The sequence below is a fragment of the Ceratotherium simum genome, chromosome 17 (genome assembly GCF_057802395.1).
Source record: "Ceratotherium simum simum isolate JZ-2026a chromosome 17, ASM5780239v1, whole genome shotgun sequence".
Lineage (NCBI taxonomy): Eukaryota > Metazoa > Chordata > Mammalia > Perissodactyla > Rhinocerotidae > Ceratotherium > Ceratotherium simum.
The window spans coordinates 30,588,662-30,615,610 of NC_141916.1; the positions used below are offsets into that span (position 1 = coordinate 30,588,662).

The 26,949-nt window shown below is 39.3% G+C and overlaps 1 protein-coding gene across 4 annotated transcripts in view; it reads right to left on the minus strand.

The window, feature by feature from the left end:
- FGD4 (FYVE, RhoGEF and PH domain containing 4) overlaps positions 1 to 26,949 on the minus strand; it is a 199,599-nt gene that overhangs the window by 98,884 nt on the left and 73,766 nt on the right. The window contains exons 1-2 of one of the 4 annotated variants that reach the window (XM_087442581.1): positions 17,780 to 18,305; positions 17,055 to 17,146 (exon numbers count right to left, since the gene is read on the minus strand). The exons of 2 other annotated variants lie outside the window; for them this stretch is intronic. The gene's annotated coding sequence lies outside the window, so the exon portion shown is untranslated. Of the gene's footprint in view, positions 1 to 17,054; positions 17,147 to 17,779; positions 18,306 to 26,949 lie in introns of those variants that run through there. One more of the 4 variants, XM_087442580.1, reaches the window with a different exon arrangement.

The window sequence follows — 26,949 nt, forward strand, 5'->3', positions numbered from 1 at the left end:
GAATTAAGAGTTAGTTGTAGCAAACTGGAGAATGATTTTTTTTTTCCAGTTTAAATTTTAAAACTTAAAAACATTGTGTGGGTCAAAGAAAACGCTGAGCCATCAATCTGAGACCCCTCTATCCGTTTATTTACAAAGAATTACTGAGCCCCTGTGTGGGACTCAATACAGTGTACATGGCACACTGCTAGGCACTTGGGGAGTTTTTACAAAGCCCTGACCATTATTTTCCTTGAATCTCACTTTCCTTTAGCCAAACTATCCTTTTCAGTTCCTTTGGCCTTAAGGTCTTCACATACGACTAATCTCACCGTCCTCTGTGATTTCCTATGAACACTTATTTACAACTGCAATTAGATAAATCTTCATTCAGTGTCCTTGTCTAGCATTTGTCTTCCTGACTATTCCCAAGGATTCTGGAGAGCAAGGACCATAACTGTCCCATTCATTATTATGGATCCCACGCACATTGTGTCAGACGCTTAATACAATCTCATTAAATGGTCCCCTCCAAGGAGTCAAAGGGAGAGCTGGCAAGTAAAATGGTGATTGACAAGTTTTGCTAGGGCCCTGTTACTGTTATAGGTGCATTAAGGAGGGTCAGGGAAGGCTTTCTAGAACAATGATCTACAAACTTTTTGAAGACACATCTCTCTCAGTATGAAATCTGGGCATTGCACTCCCAAGTATGTATGTATGATGCATGCATGTATATATGTGTAAGTTAAATACCAGTATTACTGCACTAAAATGCATACCGTAAAATACAAAAATAAAACCTAAAATAGGATGAGGTAAAGATAAAATATTATTTTTGAGAACACAATGTGATTCAATCTGCTTTATTTTTTAAAATCTTGGTTATTTCACGACACAGCCATTTGAAAGAGTGGATTTAAGTCAGTTTACCTCCATTCTTGGTTTTAATGATTGCCCTAGCTGAGAAAGAGTCACTGTTCCAAAAGGAAGTACACCATTAGCTGCATTTACTAAATCATGACGTACATTTTTAAATCCCACTTACCAATTATGCAAAGGTTTTTCCTCGAAATTCTTCTAGTAAATTTCCATCTGCCTTGACATCTTGGAAGGTGTCTCCTTTGTTTATTTTTGAAAATTTGGTCTAAAACCTACTAAAACTATTTCAAAGATTTTTAATCAAGGTTAATAAGATCTGTATTTAAGTTTGGATGTGTGCACAGAAATGAGTTTTTAAAAAAACAAAAAGAAAAAAGAAGATACACATATGAATTTTGGTGATAAAATTATACAATAAGGGAAACATTTTCAAACAATCATTTCAAAAATGCTCAGTCCATAGTGCACTTTTCCTCTGCTGATTACTTTCTCACTCATTCAAATGTCCCCTTTATCTCAAAAGGACAGGATGTGTTTATTTTTTCACATATATCTGCTAGGTAAGAACCTGCTAAATATGTCCCGACAGACACTTGTCTTCACGTGAAAGGTTACTGAATGAGGAATATTTGTGTTTTTGAAAAAGAAAAAGATACAATGTCTTTGGTTTGACAACTCGTTTAAGTACTGCATCATTATAGAACGTACAAATCTCTGGGTGGTAGGAAAGATGTTTATGGTCACTTGTTACCAAGTATTGCCAGAATTCCACTATCGAAGATAATGTAATCTCTCAGTCTATTTAACCAGCCATGCCTAAAATGCCAGCACAAAGGAGACAAGTGACCTTGCCACTACCTACCTCTCATTCTTCTCTCAGAATTCCTCACATGTATCTGATATACTAGATGTAATTTGACACACAGATGGAAGGTGCTAGACTAAAACCATAAATATTAGGAATGCTAAGGACTTTTGTTTTTCTTTTACACTCAGGCAAAATATTCCAAGTTCTAGGATCTGCTTCCTGCACTGCAATGGTTCATCTTTGACACCCTGGGGCACATAACCCTTCATGGACCATTGCTCTGGAGAAGGCAACTTCTAGAAGATAAGTAGTATTTATGTTCCTGGGTAGTTTTTCACAGTGATCTTATACATTTCATCTAACAACCCCTCAGTCTTCAAGTTATTCCTAAAATTTAGATACGTCATAAAGCTGACATAAATGCTATTGTACCAATGTTAAAATTATGATGACTATAAAAAGCAGGCAGCATAAACAGTAAACGCTACATGCAAAAACACTGAAGTAATTTGGAAAAAAAAAACTCCAGAATGATTTTTTTTTATAATTTTATTTATTTATTTATTTTTTCCCCCAAAGCCCCAGTGGATAGTTGTATGTCATAGCTGCACATCCTTCTAGTTGCTGTATGTGAGACGAGGCCTCAGCACGGCCGGAGAAGCGGTGCGAGGGTGCACGCCTGGGATCCGAACCCGGGCCACCAGCAGCAGAGCGCGCGCACTTAACCACTAAGCCACGGGGCCGGCCCTCCAGAATGATTTTAAGTTGAATTCTTCTAAAATTTTAATCACATTCTCTAGATCAGTCTAGACAATATGAAGACTACCTAACCCAATGGTTTGATTCTAGAATATCAATTATGCTAAAAAATTAAGAAAACTTCGTGAAATTAAGGATATCATTACATTTTCATCTAAAAGTAACTGAATAATATTGATAAAGAAATATTTGAAAAAGAATCCCATTCCCATAATAAAAGATACCAGTTAAAATATCATTTTTTAGCCTTGGATTAGAATAAATGCTTTTAAATTATAAGATCCAAACTTGAAGAAACTGTCATGTCAAGCACCTCCAGTGGCAGGTAAATTGAAACAGCCATTGAGGCGGCAAAATGATAACGCAAATCAAATGCCAGAAAACTGCACATCACCTAGCCCTGCCACTTTGGGCAAGTGATCCTAAACAAAAAGCTACACACATAAAGATGAATGTCATGTCATTTTGAAAAAGGAAAAATCAGAAGCAATGTAACAGTTTAACAAAATTATTTTTATAACAATACTCCCTCTCCAAGACAAGGTCAGTTTGAAGAACACAGAAGCCACACAATATTTGCTAATTTGAATGAGTTGATAAAGAAGCTTTACTAAACATTTAGGCACTTTTTTGGTACTCACTAAAAACACGCTAGACCTGAAATTGCCCAATTTAAATTATGGTCATTTCCAGATCCACTACAGTATTATGCAGTTACATTCCCAATATCATGTCATCGGTATGTAATCATTAGATAAAATTACCCTCTCAAGCCAAAGTACTAAGTTTCCCATTCCTGTCCTCATTTAAATAACGAATTAAAGTTTTGATACATCCATAGGTCAGAGACATTTCACTAGAGAAGAATTTTTACTCTTATTTATATATAAACCATCTAATAACTATCCTGGAATTTGAAATGAGAATTTTTATTCCACTAAAAGATAATTTTAAATGTAAGAGTTTATGCTAGAAGATCACTTTACAATTTACACATTATGTAGTTTATGGTATGCACCAAAGTAAGCATACATGTTTAGAATAGAAAACTTTTGTCAGTTTCACCATCATTACTATGAACAAGGGTGGTGTCTAACAGACAGTGCATACTCAGTCAAATAGAAAATGCTGATGATACTAACCACACCTTTAAAAAGGGGAATTCGTTCCCCTTTGAAATCCTATAACTTTTCAAATGGCTTTTTTTCCTGCTTACTACTGTTGTTTTTCTCCTGGTTTCTGAGAAGAGTAAGTTTTGATTTCGACAATTTTAGTTATTACATCATATACTAATTATGGATTGACAGCCTGTTATTGATTAAAATCAAATTACTAGTTATAGCCTGGGTTAGACTTGTTCAATAGATTATCTCGTTTTTTGAAAACTCATTTGACTGCCTCCTTAAAATTGGTATTAAAATAAGCACAGTTTTCAATTTATCCTATCTTCCTCTATGAGATTTTGGTCCTTATCCATCCTAATCATTTTTATTTTCGAAAGATGCATGTATTCATATATATCTGCAAAAATAGTTTCTGTCTGCCTGTCTTTTATCCCTTCTGTTAAAATGGAGGTAGCAAGTTTTAATTCAGGAGTAAATGAAGTTGTCTGAAGTAGCACCATGTATGGAAAGCTGAATGTCAGTACAGTCTGGCAAGAACAGTAGGGATAGGCAGGAAAGCAGATTTTTCAAACCAAAACAAGTATGTATAAAAACACACTTCTGTTTCATTCAAAAAGATTATTGTTGCTTTTAACTCTGCAGCTCTACTGTCGATGACAACCTTCAGATTCCTCAGTGATTCTCAAACACTTTGAAGCTGTCTGGGTAAGACTCGTTCTTTTCCTCATTTCTTTCATTAGATGCTTTATCTGGCACTTTCTATTTGCTGGTCCTTGTGCGAGCACCTAGGGGCATAAAGAGGATCAACAAAATCCATGACCTCCAACAGCAACCAATTTAATTAGGGAGAGCTGGGCAAGAATGGATCCAGAACCATCAGAGATCTGAGGAGGAACCGTTTAATTCTCTTCGTTGGAGCAGGGCTCTTTCCAGAAGCGTAGACAGGGAGCTAGATGAGGTAGTTACTATTCTAATCCTGTGGTATGGTCTCTCTCTTCATCCTCCAATATTGAAATGGCAGCACACAACTGTCACGGGCAATTTGGGTAAGCTCCTTTACCTTAAATTTCTTCTTTAGCCTTAGTTCAGTTCAACAATCTGAATTTAAGACGGATTTAAGAGGAGTAAAATAGTGCCTAGCCCCAGGAACTCAATATAGTTGGGGAGAGAAACAAGAGAACAGCCAATGGCAAAATATGCTAACGATACATATAATCACAAAGCGCTTCAGGAGCTCAGGAAGAGTAATGCCACTGGGAAAAAGGTTTCCTGGAAGACTGGTAGTGGAGCTGTGTTTTGAAGGAGTCCAATTAATACTGAAGTTTTTTTTTCTGTCATTAAAAAAATCAAGAACCAACATCTTATAGGCATTTCTTGCCTCAATATTCACACTGCTTTAAGATTTTATTACTGAAATATATATAACAACTAACAAACTAATTTCCAGCTTAGATAGATTTTAGACATTTTTGCATAAATATAAATATTAGTTTTTCCAAGTTATATTGTGAACTCAAAAGAATGCTGTTTTAATTTTGGCTTTTACTCCACAGCAAGGGTTCAGTCACCTGCTGATAGGCAATAATTTTAAATGGTAGAAATTGCTAGAATTTGAATTATGATACACAAAGAAAAACTAGGAGTTGTTTTTAAATCTCTGATTATTTTCCTTGTGCTGTCAAGTTTTCCTTTTTTGCAAAATGGAAACACACAATTTATCATACTAAGAATTTACATGGACTTATGTGGCATTTGTATTTGAAATTGTAAAAAATATAAATTTCATATGTAAATCTAAACCAGTCAGACACGTGATGAGATATTTCCTACAGTTCCGCAGTCAAAAGTAGGACTCAAGCCTGCTGCCCCTCTAATGATGCATCCTCTGGCCAGCAATCCAAGCTGGAGCCTTCAGTGCTGTCCTTGACACTTGCCACTCCTTCACCCCCATCCACACATCTGGCTAATCACCAAGTCCTGACAATTCTACGCCTACAGGCTTTTCAGCTCCTTTTCAACATCTTTGTGCCACTGTCTTAATTCAGGGAATTCATCATCTCTCTCCTGGACCATCTGTTCCCCATAAAATGGCAGGGCTCCTGCTTCTTGCCACCCTAGCCCCTCCTCTACAGTGCTGTCAGAGTCACCTTTCCAAAATGTATAAAGGACCATGTTGCTTGTCAGCTGAAAAATCTGGAAGACACTTCTCCATTGCCAACAGGATAAAGTCCCACTAAGACATGGTTTAGACAATGTAACATAATTTGGTGCCATTGTCTTACAAATCCTAACTCTCCACACCTACGCCCACTCCCAATACTCTAGCTACACCAACTCCCTTGTATTCCAAACATGTATTGTTCTTTCATTGTTTTCAAGCCTTTATGTATGTTGTCCCCTTGATAGGAAATGCTCTTCCTTCTCCACCTGGCAGAGCCCTCCTCACCCTTAAGATGTGGGGCAGAGCTGTCTCCAAGTTGACATCTTTCTGATTCTCTGGCTTGAGCATGAGTCCGTCCTTCTCTCTGTGCAATGACAGCACTTTGCACGCAGCTTTGTACAGTCTTATGATCTTGCATTATACATTTTGGTTACTAAAGTGAGCTTATTGAGAGCAAGACTGTATCTTTACTGATCAGCACAGTACTGGACACAAAGAAAACACTTAAATGTCTATTAAAGGAATGCCAGAGTTGCCTAGATAAGGAGATAAGCCTATCTAAGTGTATCAAAGGAGATTCCATTTGATCTGTTGCCTCCTAGAAATTTTATGCAAACATTCATGTCCTTCCCCCTTTCTGCCAACGTTCACAAACAGCAGCAGAGCTTTTGCGGAAATTTATTATACCTATGGGCAATCAAGAGAAACAGTTCTGAATGGTTGAGGATGCAGGAAAAATAGACAGCTGTTATATGGGCTTCAAAGCATCTGCCTTCCACTTCCATCTGGCCAAAATGACTCAATTTTTACTAATGTTAAAATGTATATGGTTCCCTGGGAGGGAAAGAGCTGGACCTTGGATCAGTCTTTTTCAAAGCAATTGTGCATTTTTTCTAGTCAAAATATTGGATTAGCTAGTGGCTAGTCTACCTGGTACAGGGCTGATTCTTCTGAGAGAAGAAACTACTACTCTGACAATTTTCTATGACAAAAAGGCAGTGATAAACTCTAATAGGGGAGGGGGTGCTAATCTGGAAAGAGGAGTCCCAAATGTTGTAACACCAACAGACACCTGAAGGCTGAAGCTAAGTGAGCTCAAAGTCATGAGCACTCTACTCCTTAAAGCCCTCAAAGTGGCCATGACCTTGAGTTTAGAATGTACTCATCAGAATTAGTCTACAAGTTGTTAATCATCACAGAAGAGACTCAATGTACACAATGATCAGAAAGCAGAAAATAACTCAAACAAACTCAAGGAAAAACAATATTATTGATCATTTTTACAGTAATAATTTTATGCCTATTCCTTTTTTTAAAAAAAGGGAAAGTAAGCTTTATAGAAAATGCTAAACCAAGTTTCAGTCCTGAGATCAGCTTACTCTTTAAGGAGCTACGCCTTTTTCTAATGAACAGAAAGAATACACCTTTCGTATTACTTTACTTTGGTAAAAAGATGACACCAAACACACACACACCCATACCCACCCACCAGAAAGATGAAAAGTTCTTGGTTCCTGTGTAGTTTCAAAGAATTTTAATGTCTGAGAGTTAAACAACTCTCACGTTGAATTTATAGCACAGCTGTTAATGTATTACTGCCAAATTTAACTTCACCACCAAAACATAAAATCATGGCTTCATCGCCTTAAAAAGTTTTCTTCCCAGAATGCAGTTAAACTCACAAGCAGACTTACCATGGTGGCTTCCCTTTGCTCTCTTGTTCAATTTAAATTTTGTACTACTTTACTCATCTCACTAGAGGATAAACAAGGAAAATGCTTCTCCCATTTGGCAAGACAATTTGGTTACTATCCCCTATCCATAAATGGCCAAATCCCAACTCTGCCTTAGAATCAATCTTTACTAAACCTTAAAATGACTTCCATCACACAATCCAACACCTGCCTATCACCTCCTTCAAGATCTGACTCAAATTCATTGCCTCCTGCTTAATCCCACAGACTCTGATGTCTCTTTTATAAGAATTTCACATCTCTTTCACAAAAGTTACTTGGCTTGCATACCTTCCCCTAACATCCATAACAACCATTCCCAAGTAAATTCTGTTTCCACAACAGAATATTTGGGTTGAAAAGGACTTTACAAGTCATCTAATTCTACATACCTGATAGATGAATGTTCTCTACAGTATCTTTTAAGTGCATGTCCAATTTCTATTTGAATACCATCAGTGATAGGAAAATAGCTCTTGAATAGACCATGCTACTTTTAAAAAGTCTATTTAGGGGGCCGGCCCAGTGGCGTAGTGGTTAAGTTCGTATGCTCCGCTTCAGTGGCCCAAGGTTCACGGGTTCAGATCCCAGGTGCAGACCTACATACCGCTCATCAAGCCATGCTGAGGCAGCAACCCACATAAACAAAATAGAGGAAGATTGGCACAGATGTTAGCTCAGGGACAATCTTCCTCAAGCAAAAAGAGGAAGATTGGCAACAGATGTGAGCTCAGGCGCATGCTTCCTCACCAAAAAAAAAAAAAAGTCTATTAGGAAATCCTCCTTAAGTTTTTATTACACAATCATAACACAAATACATAGTAGCTTATGTTGGTTATTATTACTTTACTTAGATTTGTATTGCCTACCAGATTATAATTAGCTTTTTTGAATATTTTCATGTTAATTTATTTTTTTTATAATTGTAAAATTACTATGAGCCCATTGTTAATCATTTAAAATCTACCAGGGCCGGCCCCGTGGCTTAGCGGTTGAGTGCATGCGCTCTGCTACTGGCGGCCCGGATTCGGATCCCAGCGCGCACTGACGCACCGCTTCTCCGGCCATGCTGAGGCCGTGTCCCACATACAGCAACTAGAAGGATGTGCAACTATGACATACAACTATCTACTGGGGCTCTGGGGGAAAAAATTAATTAATTAAAAAAAATTATAAAATCTACCAAAAAATTATAAAGAAGAAAACAAAAGTGATTCTAAAATCTAGTGATAACTAGTATTTGGTATAATTCTAGTATTTTTTTTCTATAAAATGTACCCTAGTACAGCATGTACAACATATATATACTTACATTTCATTGTGAGCATTTTCCTTTATTTTTTGAAAACGTGTTTAATATTTGCACAACATACAATCTCATGAATAGATCATAATTCATTAGCCATTTCCCTATTGTTGAACATGTTAGTAGTTTCCCATTTCTCCCCATTCACACTGGAACACCTGATGTGATGTGATAAATCACTCACTGGATCACTCAGTAACCTCCTGGTGGTAGATTTCTAAAATTGGGACCATGGGCTCAAAGGACACAAACATTGTTAACACTATTGATACATGTAGCAGGTGTGTTCTCCCGTTTGCTAGCTTTAACTATTCCCCTTTCAAAGAGCTCCTGCTTCACAGGACATTCTGAGTAAAGTCAAGTGACGTCTGTGTTCCATGGCCACAGCTGGTGGGACCAAGGGTAAGTGCTGACCAAAGCTTAGCCCATCAGAGTCTCTCTCCAAGGCATCAGCAGCAGGAAGCTGCGTGTTTTGGCTGGGCACTGGGAGGAGGAAGTGGTATAATCGAGGTTGGGGTGGCTATAAGAGGCCAGTCCGAGGGACAGCAGGGCCTGTACCTGTCCTGGTTCCAGGCTCCTGGGAGGCTCGGATGAACTTACTGTCCTCAGCTCCAGGAGATAACTTTTCATTGTTTGTATGCATCCCTCTTTTCTCTTAAGTTATAGTGGGATTCTATTCTTTGCAATAAAATGTTCTCTAATTAAGATAATACATATTACCAAATTGTTTTCCAAAAGGTTTTATCAATTTACACTATCATTTGAAGTTACATTGTCATCTGAAGTACATAAGGGTGCCAATCCAAAATAAGACTATTCAGGAAATTTTTGCCAATGAAATAAAGGCAAGGATATTTCTTTTGTATATTTCTTTGATTGCCAGTTACAGAAAACTTTTTTCTCACATATTAGTCATTTTTGTTTCTTCCTTTTGAAATATCCATTTACGTTCTTAGACAATTACTAACTACTTAAAGGCTTCTTAAAGACAGTAACTCAACTGTCTCTTCATCTCCTTGGAATCTGATCATTTCTACACCCTCCTCCGCTACGGCAATATTTAAGTTTCCTGCATTTTTTTGCCTAGGTTAACGCAATGGCTTTCTTTTTTTTTTTATTTTATTTATCTTTTTGCCCCAAAGCCCCAGTAGATAGTTGTATGTCATAGCTGCACATCCTTCCAGTTGCTGTATGTGGGACGCGGCCCCAGCATGGCCGGAGAAGCAGTGCGTTGGTGCGCGCCCGGGATCTGAACCCGGGCCGCCAGGAGCAGAGCGCGCGCACTTAACCGCTAAGCCACGGGGCCAGCCCAGCAATGGCTTTCTGATTAAAGGAAATTGAGCATAAAAGCTAAGAATATAGAGTTGAAGCCAGAATGGATCGGGGTTTAATCCCAGTTCATCATTTAATTATTAGTGAACTTGAAAATAGTATGTTATCTCACAGCAGCATTTTTATTTGGTCAATGAGGACAAATTCCACTTATCTCAAATGTTTGTTAAAGATTAAATCATGATTGTACTTTGCATTGTCTGACATACGGAAAACACTAAAAGTTCGTATCGCTATTACAGTAGTTGTACTGTAAGTGCATTTAAACTTGCTCGAATTGAACCATATATGCTTTGCAGATATAGAAAACAGCTGTACAAGAGGGCACACAAACACAGGTGCAATAGTTTAAGTTGTTCAGGCAACCTGAACCCAATGCTCGTGTGCCATGTAGGAGGAGTGAGACAGAGATCATGAACCTGCTGCTCCCTCGTATTTCATACAGCATGGCCCCTAAACGCAAGCAAAGTAATTATTTCATCTCATGCCCAAGCAAAGAAGCAGCAATTTCTTCCAACCCTGGAAAAAAAAACACACTGGTTTGGACTTGAGAGAGTTGATCTCCAAAGCTATGCCTTCCTAAGTGATTTCTCAAGGACTTTTTGGACTCCATGCAAGTTTTACCTTATGTGCTAACTTTAGAATCTAAATATCAAGAATAAGATATGACTTAACTGTATTGTGGTTGGTGGTGATGACAAAGAAGAAAATTCTGCCTGCTGTGGATAAAGGGGAAGATGAAGATGATGATGAAAAAAAAGAATAATTCAGGCTGCCTTGGATATTGTTACCTCCCATGTTTCCATAATTTAAACTGCCAGTTATCTTTTTAGACTACAAAACTGAAGATCTATTCATTGAATGTTCAAACCATTCAAAGGTTCCTCATTCTTTACACAATACAGTAAAAACCTCTATGCAAGCCAAGATCTCTATCTCAAATCCTGCCCAGCTTGAGCTCGAATTCTGCAGTCAGCTACTAGGACTTCCCAGGCCCATCATGCCTCCTTGCTTTGCTGCCTCAGAATAGAATTCCCAGCCCATCTCGCCTGTACAGTCAATTACCTGCTCCTCGGTCCCCTGCGCCCATCCTCCTCTGTGTCCCCAATATCACACTGAATGCAACTGATTGGTTAACAGATTGTTAGCTGAGCACCATGTGAGCAGAGACCATGTCTAATCATGTTCTTCATCCAGAATCTAGCAAGGGCAGACGGACATGCAAAAAGTGTTTGTTCTTTTAGAAGTGATGGATATGTTTATACCATAGATTGTGGTAAGGGTTTCACGAGTGTACACTTAGCTCCAAAACTCATCAAGTTATACATTAAATACGTACAGCTTTTTGTATGTCATTCATACCTCAATAAAGTGGCGTTTTTAAAAAACAAAACAAAAACCACAAAAAAAGTGTCTGTTCAATAAACAAATGTGAGGGGGGAATGAATGAATGTGAGAGATGAGAGTAAATGGGAAAGACCAAAGAAAAATTTATCCTATAGAGAGAAAGCTAATAGTACTTCCATGCTTTCACAGCCAACAGTAGCAAATATTTTAACATTCATGGGATTATTACTGATGCCCCTTAGAGAACTTCACAACAATCACCATCATCTTTAGCACTTAATATGTTTTTGAATATCACTTCCTTCAATACCCACTATAATGCCGTAAATTCTAACAAATGGAGAAACAGGTTTAGAGAGGATAAATAACTTGCCTAGAGATCTTCACGTAGTCAGCATGTGAGATGGGACTAACTCCGAATCTGCTTAAGAGCATATACTCAGTATTAAATCCTGAAAGAAAAGTAAAGACAACACGCAGTGTAGTTTTACACACTAATTGAACATGGTATTGTCACGGACTAGTGGCCTCAAGAAACTCAAAGGTCGGTTTGGAAGCCATTAACTGTTTTTCTAAGTTGTTTCTTTTCCTTTTGTACGTTAAGGAGATGTAACCACCAGCCATCCTGAAACTGACCATGCCTCACCACAAGAGCTATGCCCACGACCTTTGCCTTATTTTTTATTTTTATTTTATTTTTTACCCCTCAAAGCCCCAGTAGATAGTTGTATGTCATAGCTGCACATCCTTCTAGCTGCTGCACGTGGGACGCGGCCTCAGCATGGCCAGAGAAGCGGTGCGTGGGTGCACGCCCAGGATCCGAACCCGGGCTGCCAGCAGCGGAGCACGCGCGCTTAACCTACCGCTAAGCCACAGGATGGCCCAACCTTTGCCTTATTTTTAATGCAAAGATCTCTCCAGGAGGAGCTTAGGCCTCATTATGTGGAAGCATGTTCTCCAATTGAACTAGTGTAAGCGAATACCCGCCTCTCCCTTTTGAATATTCATTCCCCAACAGAAATAAAAGTTCCTGCTTCCCTTTGTTCGTGGACTCCATGACTTTGGAAATGACTCCTCATGGCCTCCTATTTGCTGCAAATACACTTTACTTTGTGAGACAACTTCCACTGGTGTAGAGTTTTATTTAACTCACCAGGAGGCGAGCCCACTTGGTTCGGTATCAGTATGATCCTGGTGATAGGCTTTCCTTAATTTCCGCCTGAATCAAGTGGGAATAACGACACATTCCTACTCCACCAGATCACGTTGGCTTATCATCATCTGTGTCTCAGCTTATACTTGACCTTCCCAGATAAGCATTTCCTGATTACGCAACCTAAAGTTTGCTGCTCTAAAATCTCTCCTTGACACATCAGTATTTGTCTTCACTTACTTGTCACTATTTGAAATTACACTGTTCACTTATTTGTTTAATTGTGTATATCTGTCTCTCCTTCATTATGTTGTTGGTGTCAGTGCTGTCAATTGAATTTTGACCCCTAGCAGCCCTGTGTACAGCACCCTGCCAGGTCTTTTTTGTACCATCTTCTCATATCAGACAATGGTCTGCTGCTATTCATAGGGTTTTCAGGGCCATTTTTTTTTTCCAGGCTTTTCTTCCTAGTCTGTCTTAGTCTGGAAGCTCCGCTGAAACCTGTCTACCATGGGTGACCCTGCTGGTGTTTGAAACACCAGGGCATAGCTTTCAGCATCACAGTATGACAAATGACAGATGGGTGGTGTGGTTCCCTGACTGGGAAACAAACCATGAGAGCATGGAATCTTAACCACTAGACCACCAGGGCTGGCTCCTCTGTTACATAAGTTTCACTAAAGACCTTGCCCATTCTGTTCCATGCTCTATCCTCCACCTCTACCTGCAACACTAACCAGCATAGAGTAAATGTTCAACAAATATCTGATGAATGAACGCAAGATTAACACTGATGATAGTAAAATAGAAAGAAAAAATGTCTCAATAGGCAGTAGGGTAGTCCTGGGCAAGGGAGAGCAGGTGGGTGGGGTGAGGGCAGCAGAGGACAGGGAGGCCGGGTAAACAAACACAGGCTGTATGTCTCCAGCAGTGTCCACAGAAGAGGGTGCATTAATCCACAACAGGTATATATCCAGGTGACAAGCGTGCCCTGGAGGGGAACTACATGTGTCCTTCAGACTGTCCTTCCTTAATGCTCCACCCCCACCTGCTCTGTGCTCCACATAATCACCAAGCAAGATTCTGATCATCATTTAACGTATCCCATTTACATGGATGTAAGGGAGAGAACATGCAAACTAAAAAACACAAACATCTAGTTGGCTTGGCAGTTATATTTTTTTAAGGTTTAGGCATTTATAATGAGAAATTTATTTGCTTCTTATGACCTCGGTTACTGAGGGAATCATCTTTCCAAGCCGCTCTCCCTTTCAGGGGCACACTGAAAATTGCATCTGTGAGACTTTAGGGTGACATCCCAATGTCCTGCTCCTCATAAGGGTAACAATGTAGGAAGTCAGTTGACCTTACCCCATCTCTTCGCATTCAACGTGCAATACTCAACATTAGCTGTTGCTGCAACTCAAGTTCTGTGACCCTGGACAAGTTGCTTAATCTTTATGGGCCTCAGATTCTTCTGGGTAAAATGAGCGAGTTAAAACGAGATGATCCTGACAGATCCTCCCAATCTTTAAATTATGTGTAAATAAACATCTAGCCATGTATAACAGGGATCTAAGAAATCCAATAGATTCTATTTGTTTGCCATATGAAAATACATCTTATCTCGTGATTTCATTAATCTGAGTTTAGGACCAGGAATTTGGTAGAAATTTAAAAAGAACACAGGATTTAAGCAGACAAGGAGGAAGGAAAGAAAGGAAGGAAACTACTTACAAGGGAAGTCAGTAACTCAACACATTTGTTACAAAAGAACAATTAGCCCCACAGAGTTGGGGTTATTTGTAAAATATGGAATTTTTCTAAGAATAAAGTATTGCTAGACACCCTCATACAACTCCATCAAGCCATTCTTGAGCTTAAAGCGGAGCCAACTGAGTGAGAAAGAGATGAGAAGTGTTACACGAAACTGTTCCAAGGATCTGCTGCTGCCTACATAGACCCATTCCCTGCCAATTTATAGAAAGTTTGCCTTTTTATTTTACAGAAGCATAGAGCAGTTATAAACACAGAAGAGGAAGCATCGCGGAAGAAACAGCTGCTGATAATCAAATATATGGCACATTCTCATAGAGAAAAATCCTGCCAAATGCAAACCACCTTTGAGCCACAGCTTTTGGGGGAGTTTACATTGTTGACGTGCACGCTTCATAGGTTTCATATCCTGTAGTTCTATATCTAACACAGCAATGCAAAATTTTAGTGATGTAGAAAATTAACTCATTCTAAGCATTTCTTGAAACCACGGCAATATGGAGTTGTGGGAGAGGGCAAAAGAGGGCAATTTTTAGTACATCTATTTTTAAAAGTCATGTAAAATGCAAACAGTTTCAACATCAAGGACATGTGAATATAGCAGCATCAGCAGAGACAGCATCTGAGGCTCTCCCGCACTTCCAATCCCTAGTGTTCCATCACTGCAGACAGCTCAAGGGCCAAATGGACCACACAGCCAAAAATAGTTAACTTCAAAACATGGATTCTAAATCTACTCCAAAAGCAAAGAGACAGAAAGACTCAATTTAGAAGTTAGAATGTGGCAATAAAACGTAGGAAGAAAAACGTAAGAATTTAACTGCTGTTTATTAGCTCTGTACTCTACTGGTCCATATAAGCTAAGCCAGACGGCATTCCAGCATAATATGTCAAAGGAAGAAGCAGAAAGACTTGACTGTTTGCGCTGAATGAGTGATGGGTTGATTTGTTGTCTACTCAGACTGTTATGGATTTGAATCACGCCAAGCACTTTATTCAGTTTCCAACTTGTCATTTATATAATACTTTTATAAGAAATAAATCTGAATAAGGGGAGCTTTCCACATTTACAAACATAAACTCCTCATTTAGGAAAATTGTAAGTTCTATTGAAGGACTGAAAAGCATTATGCCATCAAAGAGTTTGAAAAGTTGATAGAAGGCTCAGAAATCACTGAAATCTAGCTCCCCTCCCCATCCTCACAGACAAGGACGGTGAGAACCAAAAAGCCATGCTTCACGGCAGACCTGAGAACTCAGTATATTCTAAACTCATCACCACAAGACTGTGGACATGGTGGTGGGTCTCACTGCTGACACTGCATGTGAATGGAGGTGAACACCTCACCACGGGCAGTAAGAAACACCAAGACTAACAACCACATCCTCTCAAGTGCACTGCCTGTCAGGACAGTGCGCTCCTGACCCTCAGGTACACTGGGCGGGATCAAAGGGGCTTCAGGGACTGTTTCTGCTGCCCACGCCTCTTTACCAATTTCAGAAAGTGCAACCCTGTTTCTTGTCAGTGGTTAATGGAACAAAGTTTTTTCAACATATCGTGAACACCCTTGTGGCTTTATTATTTATCACTCGGAAAACTCAGTCAAGGAACATATTAATAAAAACGCTTACAAGTGAAAATAAATGAAAGTGCCTGTCAATACCCATAAAACGCTGGGATAAATTCTGACATAAATACCCACTTAAAAAAACACAATCTTATAACTTGAACTCAGTAAGAATAAAAACAGTAAGGAAATCCAGAAACGCTAGAGAATTTAAGAAGCGTACAGATTTAGCCAGCCCACAACTGACTGCTTAAGCAACCACATCCAGGCACACGGATGCTCTCACACTTCACACCCATTCACTCAAAGGCTTTTTCAGGTTTCCAAGATAATTAAAGCAACACGAACATCATAAATGCACATGCTTTTAAATTATCTCATTGCCTCCCCCAAACTTATATTGTTTATGAACGATTGTTTTCATGGGTAAAAATTTCATCCCAATAACATAAGATTAGCTTAAAAATTTTTACAGATGCTTCTAAAGAAATTTTCAGGCAGACATAGGTCTATTATTGTTGAAAAAGATGCTTTTTAGAGCTAGTAGGTACCTAATCTAATGTTGCACATTAAAAAAATCCTTAAAATAGTAATAATAATGTATACAGACCAGTGAGCATGAAAGAAGGTAAGAATTTTGAAGCCAATTACAATTGATACCAAGAACCCACAACTAGCAGTCAGGCCTCAAAACCTGTTCTTAAAGTAAGAACATGAGTCCTTGACCAATACAAGGTTATCTCATTTTACATACCGTTAAAAAAAGAAAATCACACCAGTAGGGCCTATTCAGCAATGACCTTTTGTAGCTCTCTGGGCAGCCACTGACCCACTGACATGAATGTCCAAGATGAGAGCAGAACAGCACAATTAGAAGGACGAAAGCTGCATAAGCTAAGCCCTTCCTTGCAACCTTTCCTATATCAAATAAAAATGGCAGACCCAGCTAGACTCACAGAGCCCTGGCACCGTGGTTTAAATGACAGAAAAACTTACACAAAAGAAGTATCCAGAGTATAGACAGCACTCTTTTTGTTTTTCACTTTTATATTTTAGGGCACAGTTTTGGAGAAAAGGATACAATGTTGCCTTACAAAGGACATAGAAGTCCCTTGTTTGAGCTACCAACCTCTTAGCCACACAGAAAAATGTCAGTCATCCATTTGTTAGCACCAAAATCTCCTTCCACTGCTTACAATATGCACCACACATTTTAAGGGGCTGTTGAAACAGAAAAACAAAGGAAGCCCTTGAAATAGAAGCAGATCTCCCTAGCTTTGCCCCTTCCTTATCGCTGAGCCTGCAGGCCCGCCGTTAAAGCACTGTCACATTGTTTCCACATGCTCAGGCCCTTGAAACTTGTGCAAAAGCATTGCAAAATAAAACTGCATAAACATCGCATTTCAAAACAGGAGCTAGAGATGGCAGGTCAGTCATATGGGCTAGACTAATCAATTAAATCATGACCTACAAATGTCCCTGACCTGAGACATTTTCTTCTTTGATGAACAGACACAGAACACGTTGTGGCCATGGGCGTATTTCAAAAAGAATGTCGGTATAATTCACTCTGAGAAACCATTAAAAACGATTGTCTTTTTGCCACTTCCAGGCGTCATAAAACAGTTTCACAGGCACAAATAATTTGATTAAAGAATAATCCTTTGATTTTTCCAACATCAACATGTTATTGTACAGAGGTAATTGAGCTGCTTAAAATCAATGCAACAGAAGTGTGCAGTGCTGAAGATTTCTTCCACAAGAGCTTATAGCTCCCTTTTCTTGGACCACATGGAGATAATGCCCCACACCAAACGTGGCACACACTGGATACACACTACCAGGGTTACTTACCTTATAAAAGCTGAATTTATTCCTCTTGGTTAGAAGTCACAAATGGCTGAAGTAAAACTCCCTTCATTTGTTCTTCCAGCAAGCCAAATCTAGCCTCCCATTACCCCAGTCCATTGCAGATCATTTCACACAGCACACGCTCCCCCACTTCCCCCAGTTCTCAGCCCAGCAAGGATAATCACATTCCGGCGGGGAGTGAACAGATGGTGGCTTCCATGGTAACCAGCCCTCCTAAGGCGATTGGTAGAAATGTGTGACTACTGCTTATTGGGTAACAATCGCTGTCTTTGTGCTCCAGCCTTGCAAATCCTAAAGGAAGGAACATATAGCCACTCACATGCGCAGGGGCTTGCCTAGCAGGTGTTTGGCTATTTAGACAAGGCAAGGCAGGCCAATTAAAAGCTTTTCAGCAAATCTACCCTTGGTGGTACAAAGTCCTAACATTTCAGATAGTGTCCACTGCTCATTCGGGGAGAAAGGTCACAAGAGGTTTAACTTGACAAACAGAAAATAAAACTTGAAAGTTAACTTGAAAATTCAAGATAAAGCATTCTAGAAATCTAAGCTGTATCAGCAAGTCATTTTCTGATTTGCATCCATATCAGAAGTGAAACTGGTTTTGCATTTAGAAAGATTTTTTAAACAAATACAATTTTCAAATTTGCAAAACTACCTTAGTTTGAAAATAAGTTTTCAAAAGCAATTGTTTTATAAATGTACATGTAATAATTTTTGAAAAAACCACGTATAAAGTCATTTTTACTGTGTTCGTAGATTTTGGGGGTCGGGGGTAAGGCCACTGAATTTAAAATTTTCATTACAGCCTTCCTCAATTATAGGATTGAAACCTCTTGGTTATGTACTCTCTACTGGATTTGTTTCTGCACCCATGCAAGTTAAATGCTGATTCGGCAGGAAAAGAGCTTTCCCCCAACCCGTGGTCTTCAAGGAATCAGAGAAGAAATCCTTGGAAGAGCAAAATGGCTGAAAACGAAACATACCACACCAAAACCAACTGTAAGAGGCAATGCACAAATCTAACACAGGTGAACTCTAGGCACTCAAAAAATCCATCAGAAATAAATTTTTTAAATGGCAAGGAAAAGAAATAATTAGGATAAGCCTAAAGCAAAAACAAAACAAAAATTGTAAGCTGTGACCAGACTTTTAGGTATTAATTGCCTCCTTATTCCATAGTTACCCACATCTTAAATCTAGGAGTTCTTTTCTTGGCATGCACAGACATGAGATACAAATATTAAAAAGAAAAAGACAAAATTATCATTTGCAGATATGATTCTATTCCTAGAAAAAAAAATCAAAGACTCAAGTAGGATATTATTCATAGTACCAGGAGTTTAGTGAAGTAGCCAAATATGTCAATATAATTCCTTTATAAGAGCAAAAACTATCAGAAGACCAATGAAATGGAATTTGATAACAATGGCAACAAAAAGTATACAACATGGAAACAATATTATCAAGAAATGTGTGTGAACTATTTGGGGAAAAAAGAAGGAACTATTATTGGAAGAAGTGAAGGAAAACTAAACAGAGACATAATATATGTTGCTAGATACAAAGATCCTTACATTTTAAAGATGCCAAGTCTTCCCAAATTACCATATAGTCTTCTAGTAAAATCTCCAACACACTTTAGAAAATAAATTTAACAAAGTGACTCCAAAGTTTATTTGGATTAAAAAAAAAAAAGATGAAAATACCAAAGAAAATTTTAAGTGAGAGGAGTAATAATGGGTAAAATAAATAACTGAACCAAGTTTTTAAAACAAGTTGTAAATACCATAAATATACAGATACCTCCCAAATTTATAACTCCAGAACAAACCTTTTTCATCATGAATTCCAGGCTCCTACATCTAACTACCTGTTGAATATCTCTGCCTGGATGTTTAATAAATATCTCAAACATAACATCCCAAAACTCAACTCCTGATTTTCTCCCCAAACCTGCTCCTCCTGCATCCTTCCTTGTTTTTGGAAACGGCAACTCCACTCTTCCAATCACTCAGGCTACATGCCTCAGAGCCCATCTTTGACTTTTTCTCTGACACCTTCACATCCACCCTGACAGCTCATATGTCATGTGCTATTTCTTCCAAGCTAGCCACTTCTTACCACCTCCACCATGCCCACCTGGTCTAGGGGACACCATCTCTCACCTGGATTCCTTAATGACTTCCTAATTAAACTCTCTGATTCCACCTCCCCTCCTATAGGCTACAAAACCTGAGCGGAGAATGCCAATGCTCTTCTCAAAACTGACTTTCCCATTGCACTGAGAATAAAAGTCCCATTCTGTATGACGGCTCCAACAGCCCTCAATAACCTGCACCCCACCCCCATTAACTCACTTAACTCATGTCCTACAACCCTCTCCTGCCTTTCCTGAGCTCTCCAGGCAGTCTGACATTTTTTCCTCTCCCTTGTACTTTGTCAGTGACTTGAACAGTGATGGTGTTTACCATAGGGCAGAGTGTTTTGTACACATCTCTCCTCCAGACTGTGAGCCCCTCGAGGCCAGTGACTGTGCCACTCTGAACTCTGTGCTCCCAATGCCGAGTAAACGTCCTTGTACATGGCGAGCACTTACTGAATCTGCTGAATGAATAACAGCTTGCTGCAGAATTTTTTATTCTAGTGCACATTTAGAGGCAACCTAAGAATCTAATAGCAGACAAATGGTTACGCAAATAAGAATGCATACAACTTGATAGAATATCATGCAGTTATTAAAAATATGGTCAAAAAGGATATATGGCAAAAGGGAAATGTTGATGGTATATTAATAGCAACGCACTATTTACTGAGTCCCTGGTATGTGCTATGTACTATAATAGGCACTTTACAAATATTTTATTTAAACCTCACTGGGACTATGAAGTCGGCATTATTATCCTCATTTTTTAGGTGTGGGAAACTGAGACTCAAAAATTAAGCTCTTTGCCTTACATCTCACCACAAAGATTAGAACCTCACTGGAGACCAAAGCTTGGGTCTAAGTCATTATGCTACACCCCCTCCCAGAAGTATAGGAAAAAAAAGAGAATATATAACTGAATACTATGAACAACTACGTAAAAAAGAGAAGATTCTGGGCCGGACCCGAGGCTTAGCGGTTAAGCGCACACGCTCCGCTACTGGCGGCCTGGGTTCGGATCCGGGGTGCGCACCGACGCACCGCTTCTCTGGCCATGCTGAGGCCATGTCCCACATACAGCACCTAGAAGGATGTGCAACTATGACATACAACTATCTACTGGGGCTTTGGGGAAAAAGAGGAGGAGGATTGGCAATAGATGTTAGCGCAGAGCTGGTCTTCCTCAGCAAAAAGAGGAGGATTAGCATGGATGTTAGCTCAGGGCTGATCTTCCTCACAAAAAAAAAAAACAAGAAGAAGATTCTTAGGAACAAAATCCTAGGCTTACCTACCTCAAAATTATAAGAGAAGTTGTGAGGAAAAAATATTGGTGATATTTTCCTTTCCTCTGTTTTCCAAAATTTTTAATGTCATAAATGATAATTTTCTAAAAATAATATTTATTCCTCCTACACCTAGTTTTCAGTGTTCATTCTGCTATGTTCTTGGGTGGATCTACTAACTAGTAAGACACAATAACTAAAAAGGAGTTGTCTCACAGTTTCTAGAAAATTGATTCCATGGGAATTACTCAGAAGGGACAAAAATGGCCGATCTGAGAAAGGCAAGTATGCAGTCGTGTCCTCTTCAGCTCCAAGTTCACCTCTGGGTTTTCTGACACTGTCTCCACAATAGCACCTCAAGCTACACTGCCCAGAATCTAATAATAGGGCCCCAAACGTAAGCTGTAGAGCACGCGACAAAAAGCCAATAATCCCCATAGAGGTCCTCAAGATTAAAAGGTGTTGGAAGTAGAGAAGCCCGATAATTTATCTTCTTCAAATACTGTGCAGGCAGCAACAGTGCCTAGAATCCGTCTCAGCAGCCATGTGCCTGCTGAGCAGCCATCAAATAACCTTGGGTGTGTTGTTCTACCTCCCCTCACTATTCAATGTGCCCAGTTTCATTCACCCTTACTCAGCCTTTTTCTTTTCCTTATTAAGAAGCTGTATCCAGGCAGATACTCTAAGTCAGTGGTTCCCAAACTTTTCAAATCACAGAGCCCTTAGCATCTCAGTAACTCTTTCATGGCACCCCAGGCCAAGAGAAATCCGTTAAGAAATTCATTTACTAAGCGGTTAGGCATAAACAAAAACTATTTTTGATCTAGTAATTTAGCACCATTTAAAAATATGAAACAATTGCAAGAAAAATTAATATTTTTACTCCATTCTTAAATCACTACCACTACTTACTAATGGAATGTGGGTGTCCGCTGTACCCTGCATAACCTCTCATATCTTAGGATCATATCAGTCACTGCCATCCTCATTTCCTGTTCTACATTGATTTTCACCAGGTACTTGCTTGTTATCACAGTAACCCATCAAAACCTCAGCTTTGCAAAACTATGAGGTCATTGAAAGAAATATAGTACAATCTAATACTAAAACTGTGAATTACCAGGAGCTAATAGTTTCCACGGTGTTTGATAGATGCCACTGTTTCGCTTGAAATTTTAAAATAGCCTGCAAGCAGTAACCCTGTGAGTTGGCCGCAGTGCCCCCAGCACACCTAGGCCCCTTAGCTTTTGCGAAGCTCAGTAATAGAAAGACTCCCCAGTTAGAAATTCAGAAACCTGGACTCTTGTCTCTGCCTAGCCACTGGTATGACACGGACAAACCATTTGCTCTTTCTGGTCCTGTGCATTTCAGTCACAAATGAGGGAACTAGGTTAGATCATCTCCAAAGATCTCATCTGTTCTAAAATAAGAATGAAGGTTAGAGGAAGGAGGGTTCTTTCTCATTCTTACTGGCTTCAGAGGAAAAGGAAAAAGGTCTAGAGCAGCAAGAACAAGAACAAATATTTATTTCAGAAGGAAATGGCATACTAAAATTTTCTGGGTACAACCCTTATGTGTGGTATGATGAAAAGGTTCAAGCAGGAGGTGTCACTAAAGTACCAGGTGAGATGGCAATTGTACCTGCACAAAGATACCCTGTGCAGAGTGCACTTTGAGTACCACTGCAGCCAGCTCTGCAACTGTTGCACTGCTCTTTCAGTGTTCTCTCTCTACTCTTGCTGAAACTCTTTCTTGACAAATAGTTTCTATTATGAAGTTACTGAATATTGTTAACATTGCTGTCTGACTATGAAACAGACAAATTTCCTTTCCTAATTGGAGATCAAACTTATCAGACAAGCCTAAAAAGCACCAGATTAAACAACAGAACTAACCAGCCACAGACACCGAAACATAAAATACAACATCTGTAAAGAGGTAACATTTCCTTAAATATTTTCAGAGTGTTACCAAGAATTTGGTATTTTTGCTTAACATTCTAAGTTAAAAAAAATTGACTGTTTTTTTCCTTTGCAATTAGTTTATAAGGATGATCTAGAACAGAAATATATTTGCAGGGTTTTTTTTAATAAGCAAAAGAAAACACATTGAAATAAATGGAACTTCTCTACCCAGTTTGCAAGGTGCTAACAATGATGGAGTAAAGTGTCGATCTTGATTTAATGAAAGCATTTTTTTTTAATTGCTCATCATTCTTCTGACATGTTTAGCATTTCAGAGAAGTACTTTCCTTTCTGGGACCTGCCCAGGCACCACACTGTAAAGAAAACAACAAATGTTGAGGAGGATACATCTATGTGTGGAGGTCTCAGATTACTAGCCCTTTTTCATCATCGTCCAACCATTAGGACTCTAACCCAGGTCAACGAACGCCCTAGGGACATTTTTTATTAAAATTGGAAGGATAACATATCTTAGTCAAATGAGAATAATGGGATCCAATTCTTCACATCATTAGATTATTTGTTACTATCTTCATTAGGGTAATATTCCCTCCTTTTCCAAAGCCTTAATATTGACTCCAAAACAGAGGTAAGAGGAAATTATATAAACATCTGGGGCCTAGTCTGTTGCCTTCCACATTCTTCATCCTTATCCACATTCTTTCAAGAAGTGATTCATCCAAACTGGAATCCAGATGTTTTAATTCTTCTTTCTTTGTCAAAGAAAATTTCCGAAATATATGAGGGTGAGGGCTCTCTACAGGGTGTACATATGTGTAACATAATACATATTTATGCCAATATACTGATTACATTAGTAAATATATTTATGTTAAATATTTCTGAGAGGGTCCGACAAGTGGGAAAGGGGTTAAGAACAAAGAATGTTCTATAAACAAAACTTACTTGGCTTCTACAATTTACAAAGTTCCAACCTAAACTCTACAGACAAAAAAAGGAGACAGTGGCTCCTTTCTCTTGATGGGTTTTTAATATGTTCAAGAAACAAAGACTTTTACCTCTTGTTGGGGGATGGGGGGGGCAAGGAGCTAACTAGTGATAGATGTACAGCACTAGGTAAGTGGCAAAGATACACCACACAAATGTCATTGTGTAAAAATTATGAAAATATCAACATTATGAACCTTCTCTTTCATATTTTAGAGACTGAGAGCAGGCCAGAACAAAAATTTTGACAATCACCATTTTGTGCTTATAAAACTCAATGCTAAACAGTTAATCCTTGCAGCTCAAAGAATATCCTGACGGATCAAAGCCTCCAAAAAACAACTATTGCTTTAGATCAAATTTACACAAAAACTGTTTCGCTTAAGTTCTACAAGGTTTCCTTTGTGAGGAGAGAAAGCAAATTCAGCAAACATTTAATGATCAAGTGAACCCTTATTGTTGAAACCTAGGGATTTATTTATGGCCTCTCATTGGGCCTTATAAAATCAATTCTCTCTAACTTAACTATACATCTTTATACCCCAAGTCCAAACCCCAGAGAGAGGAAAATATTGAAAAGAGAGTAGCCAAACGTTGTGGGCAAGAATCCTTTGAGACTAGGACTAAGGTGTATCCAGTTGTGAACACTGGAAAGAGTCTGAGTTTGAGGCTGTGTGTGTGGCAGGGGTGTACACGTGAGGTAAGTGGTGTATGTGTATATATGAGGGTGCACAGGTGGGTGAGAAGGGCGCGTGTGCAAGAGGGAGATAGAGGTGGATTCTGAAAAGCTTCTTAATCTGTCCTATAAATTACATCTAAATGCCTTGGGTTCTTTTCTGGGGTAACTGGAGGATAACCTGTTGAGTATAGGGCAAATCATGGTCAGTTAATGCTGTGAATACAATTTCCTGAACTCTGGGCTGGATAGGGTATACTGATAAAAATTCTTGCCCTACCGTGATTAGTGGGGTGACTTCTCAGCTACACCCTCTGAGCTTTGAGGCTTTCATCTAAGAAACAGGCATAATATTTGGTACCTTCCTCTCAAGAAAATCAATGAGATCACGCAGGCAAACTGTCTTTGAATACTTGGAAAACTATACAGCTGTAAAAAGTTTTAAATATGGTTACAAAGTATGTGGCAGGGGTGGGGTGGGGTAGGACAACTGTTTACTCTGTGAGCCAAGAATAGCAAACAATGACTTCCTGTCAAGGAAAAAACCACAGAAGCCTCTTGCAAAAACAAAATTTAAAAATTAAAGAAAACAAAAACTCTTGGCTCCATTCATACTCCTGTCAAGCTATCTAATCTCATTCCTTTCTTTCTCAGTCACACTTCCCAAAAGGCGGGAACTCTACAGTCACTGCTGCCACTTCCTCACCTCTTAGTTGCTCCTCAGCTCACTTCTGTTTGACCAACACGGAACTGACACTGCCCCCACTAAGACCAGCAGGGTCACTGCGATCGTCAAACCCACAGGTTACTGTTCAGTTCCTGTACCCCTAGACTTCTCTAGGTGCATCTGACAAACCCACAGGTCACGGTTCAGTTCCTGTCTCCCTGGACTTCTCTAGGTGCATCTGACAAACCCACAGGTCACCGTTCAGTTCCTGTCTCCCTAAACTTCTCTGGGTGCAGCAGACAAACCCACAGGTCACCGTTCCACTCCTGTATCCCTGAACTTCTCTGGGGGCATCTGACAAACCCACAGGTCACCGTTCAGTTCCTGTATCCCTGGACATCTGTGGGGGCATCTGACAGTGGTGACCTCCGTCTCCTTCTTGACATTCTTTCCTCCTGGGCCCCCTCACAACCAACTCTCCCGGTTCTCTAGGACTCTCTCCAACAACTCCTTTCTTCTTCTCTTTCATCAGTAACTCTTTCTCACCTTCTGCCTCCTCCATCACGTCCAATCAATCGGGTAAGATCAGTCAATGTTCACTGAGTAAACGTTCATAAAACATATCATAAGTAAATGTGTTTAGATATTATATAGCAATTCATTGGCAAAATACGAAGTTATCAGTTCAAACATGGAACACCACTGACTGAATAGAAGCTTCTCATCTTTATAAATAAGAAAACAAGCTAAAGAATATCTTACTGAGTATGTGGTTGGAGGTGGGTAAAAGTAAAGACCTTACCATCCCTCAAAAGCTAGTCCACTGAACAGCTGGTAGGAATTCAAACACTCCCCTGCCAGGTTCTGACTGCCCAACCTCATTCCTGCTTCAGGTCTTTTGCACCTGCAGCTCCCTCTGCCTAGAAGATTTTCACCCAGATTTTATTCTTGCTTCCATAACACACTTCCTGGAAGTCTACACTGAGATGCCACTTCCTCACGTGGGTCTCTCCTTCCTCATGACCCCATCTCTGTCACTTTCAATCTGTCCCAGTACCTTTGTCTTTTTGTTGTTATTTAATGGCACTTATTACTGCCCAACATTATATTAAATGTTTCTTTTTCACTTATTTTATTTTCTGGCTCCCATCCCAGAAGGTAAACTCCATGAGGACAGGGGCTTTGTTTTGTTTACCAAGAAATCCCCAGTGTCTAGGCGCTCATTAAATCTTTGTTGAAAGAACAAATGAAGAGAATAAAACACGGCAGGGAATGAAGGAAGACAATGCTAAGTCTGGGCTACACCACTATAACCTACCCAGGAAGGGATCATGGAGCCAGGTCATGGACACATCTGAGCGAGTGGGAGTGGGGGACAAGTTTCTGAAGCAAGTCAGGCAATAAGTGTGCTCTCCTGTCTCAAGGAACCATTAGGCAGGAAACCCGTGTCCCAGGACTAATGAACGTGACT